General features: G+C 45.1%; 1 protein-coding gene across 2 annotated transcripts in view; it reads left to right on the forward strand.

Moving 5' to 3' along the window:
* grid2ipa (glutamate receptor, ionotropic, delta 2 (Grid2) interacting protein, a) overlaps positions 1-7,876 on the forward strand; it is a 66,148-nt gene that overhangs the window by 25,626 nt on the left and 32,646 nt on the right. The window lies entirely within an intron of this gene.

A 7,876-nucleotide genomic window follows, 5' to 3' on the forward strand; every position in this document is an offset into this window, starting at 1 on the left:
GGACACAATGACACATGGCTACAGCTGTCCTTTTTCAATCACTTTCACATGTTCTGTTCCATGTCATTTCACCAGTCTGTTCCCTAAAGCGTGAGACACTTTACCAAAGGTTAGTGAACCACTTTACCAAAGGTTAGTGAACCACTTTACCAAGGGTTAGTGAACCACTTTACCAAGGGTTAGGGTTAGTGAACCACTTTACCAAGGGATAGGATTAGTGAACCACTTTACCAAGGGTTAGGGTTAGTGAACCACTTTAAAGGTTAGGGTTAGTGAACCACCTTATCAAGGGTTAGGGTTAGTGAACCACTTTACCAAGGGTTAGGGTTAGTAAACCACTTTACCAAGGGTTAGGGTTAGTGAACCACTTTACCAAGGGTTAGTGAACCACTTTACCAAGGGTTAGGGTTAGTGAACCACTTTACCAAGGGTTAGGGTTAGTAAACCACTTTACCAAGGGTTAGTGAACCACTTTACCAAGGGTTAGGGTTAGTGAACCAACAAGGGTTAGGGTTGAACCACTTTACCAAGGGTTAGGGTTAGTGAACCACTTTACCAAGGGTTAGGGTTAGTGAACCACTTTACCAAGGGTTAGGATTAGTGAACCACTTTACCAAGGGTTAGGATTAGTGAACCACTTTACCAAGGGTTAGGATTAGTGAACCACTTTACCAAGGGTTAGGATTAGTGAACCACTTTACCAAGGGTTAGGGTTAGTGAACCACCTTATCAAGGGTTAGGGTTAGTGAACCACCTTATCAAGGGTTAGGGTTAGTGAACCACTTTACCAAGGGTTAGGGTCAGTGAACCACTTTACCAAGGGTTAGGGTTAGAGAACCACCTTATCAAGGGTTGGGTTTAGTGAACCACTTTACCAAGGGTTAGGGTTAGTAAACCACATTACCAAGGGTTAGGGTTAGTAAACTACATTACCAAGGGTTAGGGTTAGTAAACCACTTTACCAAGTGTTAGGGTGAGTGAGACATCTTACCAAGGGTTAGGGTGAGTGAGACATTTTACAAAGGGTTAGGGTGAGTGAGACATCTTACCAAGGGTTAGGGTGAGTGAGACATCTTACCAAGGGTTAGGGTGAGTGAGACATCTTACCAAGGGTTAGGGTGAGTGAGACATCTTACCAAGGGTTAGGGGGTGAGTGAGACATCTTACCAAGGGTTAGGGTGAGTGAGACATTTACCAAGGGTTAGGGTGAGTGAGACATTTTACCAAGGGTTAGGGGGTGAGTGAGACATCTTACAAGGGTTAGGGTGAGTGAACCACTTTACCAAGGGTTAGGGGGAACCACTTTACCAAGGGTTAGGGTTAGTGAACCACTTTACCAAGGGTTAGGGTTAGTGAACCACTTTACCAAGGGTTAGGGTTAGTGAACCACTTTACCAAGGGTTAGTGAACCATCTTTACCAAGGGTTAGGGTTAGTGAACCACTTTACCAAGTTAGGGTTAGTGAGACATCTTACCAAGGGTTAGGGTTAGTGAACCACTTTACCAAGGGTTAGGGTGAGTGAGACCTCTTACCAAGGGTTAGGATTAGTGAACCACTTTACCAAGGGTTAGGGTGAGTGAGACCTCTTACCAAGGGTTAGGATTAGGGAACCACTTTACCAAGGGTTAGGGTGAGTGAAACATCTTACCAAGGGTTAGGGTTAGTGAACCACTTTACCAAGGGTTAGGGTTAGTTTGTTAGGGTTAGTGAACCACTTTACCAAGGGTTAGGGTGAGTGAGACATCTTACCAAGGGTTAGGGTTAGTGAACCACTTTACCAAGGGTTAGGGTGAGTGAGACATCTTACCAAGGGTTAGGGTTAGTGAGACATCTTACCAAGGGTTAGGGTGAGTGAGACATCTTACCAAGGGTTAGGGTGAGTGAGACATCTTACCAAGGGTTAGGGTGAGTGAGACATCTTACCAAGGGTTAGGGTGAGTGAGACATCTTACCAAGGGTTAGGGTGAGTGAGACATCTTACAAAGGGTTAGGGTGAGTGAGACATCTTACAAAGGGTTAGGGTGAGTGAGACATCTTACAAAGGGTTGAGACATTACAAAGGGTTAGGGTGAGTGAGACATCTTCAAGGGTTAGGGTGAGTGAGACATCTTACCAAGGGTTAGGGTGAGTGAGACATCTTACAAAGGGTTAGGGTGAGTGAGACAAGGGTTCTTACCAAGGGTTAGGGTGAGTGAGACATCTTACCAAGGGTTAGGGTGAGTGAGACATCTTACCAAGGGTTAGGGTGAGTGAGACATCTTACCAAGGGTTAGGGTTTGTGAACCATCTTTACCAAGGGTTAGGGTGAGTGAGACATCTTACCAAGGGTTAGGGTTAGTGAGACATCTTACCAAGGGTTAAGGAGACCTCTTCAAGGGTTAGGGTTAGTGAACCATCTTACCAAGGGTTAGGGTGAGTGAAACATCTTACCAAGGGTTAGGGTTAGTGAACCATCTTTACCAAGGGTTAGGGTTAGTTTGTTAGGGTTAGTGAACCACTTTACCAAGGGTTAGGGTGAGTGAGACATCTTACCAAGGGTTAGGGTTAGTGAACCATTTACCAAGGGTTAGGGTTAGTGAACCACTTTACCAAGGGATAGGTTAGTGAACCACTTTACCAAGGGTTAGTGAACCACTTTAAAGGTTAGGGTTAGTGAACCACCTTATCAAGGGTTAGGGTTAGTGAACCACTTTACCAAGGGTTAGGGTTAGTAAACCACTTTACCAAGGGTTAGGGTTAGTGAACCACTTTACCAAGGGTTAGTGAACCACTTTACCAAGGGTTAGGGTTAGTGAACCACTTTACCAAGGGTTAGGGTTAGTAAACCACTTTACCAAGGGTTAGGGTTAGTGAACCACTTTACCAAGGGTTAGTGAACCACTTTACCAAGGGTTAGGGTTAGTGAACCACTTTACCAAGGGTCAGGATTAGTGAACCACTTTACCAAGGGTTAGGATTAGTGAACCACTTTACCAAGGGTTAGGATTAGTGAACCACTTTACCAAGGGTTAGGGTTAGTGAACCACCTTATCAAGGGTTAGGGTTAGTGAACCACCTTATCAAGGGTTAGGGTTTGAACCACTTTACCAAGGGTTAGGGTCAGTGAACCACTTTACCAAGGGTTAGGGTTAGTGAACCACTTTACCAAGGGTCAGGATTAGTGAACCACTTTACCAAGGGTTAGGATTAGTGAACCACTTTACCAAGGGTTAGGGTTAGTGAACCACCTTATCAAGGGTTAGGGTTAGTGAACCACCTTATCAAGGGTTAGGGTTAGTGAACCACTTTACCAAGGGTTAGGGTCAGTGAACCACTTTACCAAGGGTTAGGGTTAGAGAACCACCTTATCAAGGGTTGGGTTTAGTGAACCACTTTACCAAGGGTTAGGGTTAGTAAACCACATTACCAAGGGTTAGGGTTAGTAAACTACATTACCAAGGGTTAGGGTTAGTAAACCACTTTACCAAGTGTTAGGGTGAGTGAGACATCTTACCAAGGGTTAGGGTGAGTGAGACATCTTACAAAGGGTTAGGGTGAGTGAGACATCTTACCAAGGGTTAGGGTGAGTGAGACATCTTACCAAGGGTTAGGGTGAGTGAGACATCTTACCAAGGGTTAGGGTGAGTGAGACATCTTACCAAGGGTTAGGGTGAGTGAGACATCTTACCAAGGGTTAGGGTGAGTGAGACATCTTACAAAGGGTTAGGGAACCACTTTACCAAGGGTTAGGGTTAGTGAACCACTTTACCAAGGATTAGGGTTAGTGAACCACTTTACCAAGGGTTAGGGTTAGTGAACCACTTTACCAAGGGTTAGTGAACCACTTTACCAAGGGTTAGGGTTAGTGAACCACTTTACCAAGGGTTAGGGTGAGTGAGACATCTTACCAAGGGTTAGGGTTAGTGAACCACTTTACCAAGGGTTAGGGTGAGTGAGACCTCTTACCAAGGGTTAGGATTAGGGAACCACTTTACCAAGGGTTAGGGTGAGTGAAACATCTTACCAAGGGTTAGGGTTAGTGAACCACTTTACCAAGGGTTAGGGTTAGTTTGTTAGGGTTAGTGAACCACTTTACCAAGGGTTAGGGTGAGTGAGACATCTTACCAAGGGTTAGGGTTAGTGAACCACTTTACCAAGGGTTAGGGTTAGTGAGACATCTTACCAAGGGTTAGGGTGAGTGAGACATCTTACAAAGGGTTAGGGTGAGTGAGACATCTTACCAAGGGTTAGGGTGTGAGACATCTTCAAGGGTTAGGGTGAGTGAGACATCTTACCAAGGGTTAGGGTGAGTGAGACATCTTACAAAGGGTTAGGGTGAGTGAGACATCTTACCAAGGGTTAGGGTAGTGAGACATCTTACAAAGGTTTAGGGTGAGTGAACCACTTTACCAAGGGTTAGGGAACCACTTTACCAAGGGTTAGGGTTAGTGAACCACTTTACCAAGGATTAGGGTTAGTGAACCACTTTACCAAGGGTTAGGGTTAGTGAACCACTTTACCAAGGGTTAGGGTTTGTGAACCACTTTACCAAGAGTTAGGGTGAGTGAGACATCTTACCAAGGGTTAGGGTTAGTGAACCACTTTACCAAGGGTTAGGGTGAGTGAGACCTCTTACCAAGGGTTAGGATTAGGGAACCACTTTACCAAGGGTTAGGGTGAGTGAAACATCTTACCAAGGGTTAGGGTTAGTGAACCACTTTACCAAGGGTTAGGGTTAGTTTGTTAGGGTTAGTGAACCACTTTACCAAGGGTTAGGGTGAGTGAGACATCTTACCAAGGGTTAGTGAACCACTTTACCAAGGGTTACCTGAGTGAGGCATCTTACCAAGGGTTAGGGTGAGTGAGACATCTTACCAAGGGTTAGGGTGAGTGAGACATCTTACCAAGGGTTAGGGTGAGTGAGACATCTTACAAAGGGTTAGGGTGAGTGAGACATCTTACCAAGGGTTAGGGTGAGTGAGACATCTTACCAAGGGTTAGGGTGAGTGAGACATCTTACAAAGGGTTAAGGTGAGTGAGACATCTTACAAAGGGTTAGGGTGAGTGAGACATCTTACCAAGGGTTAGGGTGAGTGAGACATCTTACAAAGGTTTAGGGTGAGTGAACCACTTTACCAAGGGTTAGGGAACCACTTTACCAAGGGTTAGGGTTAGTGAACCACTTTACCAAGGATTAGGGTTAGTGAACCACTTTACCAAGGGTTAGTGAACCACTTTACCAAGGGTTAGGGTTTGTGAACCACTTTACCAAGAGTTAGGGTGAGTGAGACATCTTACCAAGGGTTAGGGTTAGTGAACCACTTTACCAAGGGTTAGGGTGAGTGAGACCTCTTACCAAGGGTTAGGATTAGTGAACCACTTTACCAAGGGTTAGGGTGAGTGAAACATCTTACCAAGGGTTAGGGTTAGTGAACCACTTTACCAAGGGTTAGGGTTAGTTTGTTAGGGTTAGTGAACCACTTTACCAAGGGTTAGGGTGAGTGAGACATCTTACCAAGGGTTAGGGTTAGTGAACCACTTTACCAAGGGTTAGGGTTAGTGAACCACTTTACCAAGGGATAGGATTAGTGAACCACTTTACCAAGGGTTAGGGTTAGTGAACCACTTTAAAGGTTAGGGTTAGTGAACCACCTTATCAAGGGTTAGGGTTAGTGAACCACTTTACCAAGGGTTAGGGTTAGTAAACCACTTTACCAAGGGTTAGGGTTAGTGAACCACTTTACCAAGGGTTAGTGAACCACTTTACCAAGGGTTAGGGTTAGTGAACCACTTTACCAAGGGTTAGGGTTAGTAAACCACTTTACCAAGGGTTAGGGTTAGTGAACCACTTTACCAAGGGTTAGTGAACCACTTTACCAAGGGTTAGGTTAGTGAACCACTTTACCAAGGGGGATTAGTGAACCACTTTACCAAGGGTCAGGATTAGTGAACCACTTTACCAAGGGTTAGGATTAGTGAACCACTTTACCAAGGGTTAGGGTTAGTGAACCACCTTATCAAGGGTTAGGGTTAGTGAACCACCTTATCAAGGTTAGGGTTAGTGAACCACTTTACCAAGGGTTAGGGTCAGTGAACCACTTTACCAAGGGTTAGGTTAGAGAACCACTTTACCAAGGGTTAGGATTAGTGAACCACTTTACCAAGGGTTAGGATTAGTGAACCACTTTACCAAGGGTTAGGGTTAGTGAACCACCTTATCAAGGGTTAGGGTTAGTGAACCACCTTATCAAGGGTTAGGGTTAGTGAACCACTTTACCAAGGGTTAGGGTCAGTGAACCACTTTACCAAGGGTTAGGGTTAGAGAACCACCTTATCAAGGGTTGGGTTTAGTGAACCACTTTACCAAGGGTTAGGGTTAGTAAACCACATTACCAAGGGTTAGGGTTAGTAAACTACATTACCAAGGGTTAGGGTTAGTAAACCACTTTACCAAGTGTTAGGGTGAGTGAGACATCTTACCAAGGGTTAGGGTGAGTGAGACATCTTACAAAGGGTTAGGGTGAGTGAGACATCTTACCAAGGGTTAGGGTGAGTGAGACATCTTACCAAGGGTTAGGGTGAGTGAGACATCTTACCAAGGGTTAGGGTGAGTGAGACATCTTACCAAGGGTTAGAGGGGGTGAGTGAGACATCTTACCAAGGGTTAGGGTGAGTGAGACATCTTACAAAGGGTTAGGGAACCACTTCACCAAGGGTTAGGGTTAGTGAACCACTTTACCAAGGATTAGGGTTAGTGAACCACTTTACCAAGGGTTAGGGTTAGTGAACCACTTTACCAAGGGTTAGTGAACCACTTTACCAAGGGTTAGGGTTTGTGAACCACTTTACCAAGGGTTAGGGTGAGTGAGACATCTTACCAAGGGTTAGGGTTAGTGAACCACTTTACCAAGGGTTAGGGTGAGTGAGACCTCTTACCAAGGGGGATTAGGGAACCACTTTACCAAGGGTTAGGGTGAGTGAAACATCTTACCAAGGGTTAGGGTTAGTGAACCACTTTACCAAGGGTTAGGGTTAGTTTGTTAGGGTTAGTACCACTTTACCAAGGGTTAGGGTGAGTGAGACATCTTACCAAGGGTTAGGGTTAGTGAACCACTTTACCAAGGGTTAGGGTGAGTGAGACATCTTACCAAGGGTTAGGGTGAGTGAGACATCTTACAAAGGGTTAGGGTGAGTGAGACCACCAAGGGTTAGGGTGAGTGAGACATCTTACCAAGGGTTAGGGTGAGTGAGACATCTTACCAAGGGTTAGAGGGTGAGTGAGACATCTTACAAAGGGTTAGGGTGAGTGAGACATCTTACCAAGGGTTAGGGTGAGTGAGACATCTTACAAAGGTTTAGGGTGAGTGAACCATACCAAGGGTTAGGGAACCACTTTACCAAGGGTTAGGGTTAGTGAACCACTTTACCAAGGATTAGGGTTAGTGAACCACTTTACCAAGGGTTAGGGTTAGTGAACCACTTTACCAAGGGTTAGGGTTTGTGAACCACTTTACCAAGAGTTAGGGTGAGTGAGACATCTTACCAAGGGTTAGGGTTAGTGAACCACTTTACCAAGGGTTAGGGTGAGTGAGACCTCTTACCAAGGGTTAGGATTAGGGAACCACTTTACCAAGGGTTAGGTAGTGAAACATCTTACCAAGGGTTAGGGTTAGTGAACCACTTTACCAAGGGTTAGGGTTAGGTTAGGGTTAGTGAACCACTTTACCAAGGGTTAGGGTGAGTGAGACATCTTACCAAGGGTTAGTGAACCACTTTACCAAGGGTTAGGGTGAGTGAGGCATCTTACCAAGGGTTAGGGTGAGTGAGACATCTTACCAAGGGTTAGGGTGAGTGAGACATCTTACCAAGGGTTAGGGTGAGGAGACATCTTACAAA

The sequence above is a fragment of the Oncorhynchus masou genome, chromosome 14 (assembly GCF_036934945.1).
Source record: "Oncorhynchus masou masou isolate Uvic2021 chromosome 14, UVic_Omas_1.1, whole genome shotgun sequence".
NCBI classification, from domain to species: Eukaryota; Metazoa; Chordata; class Actinopteri; order Salmoniformes; family Salmonidae; genus Oncorhynchus; species Oncorhynchus masou.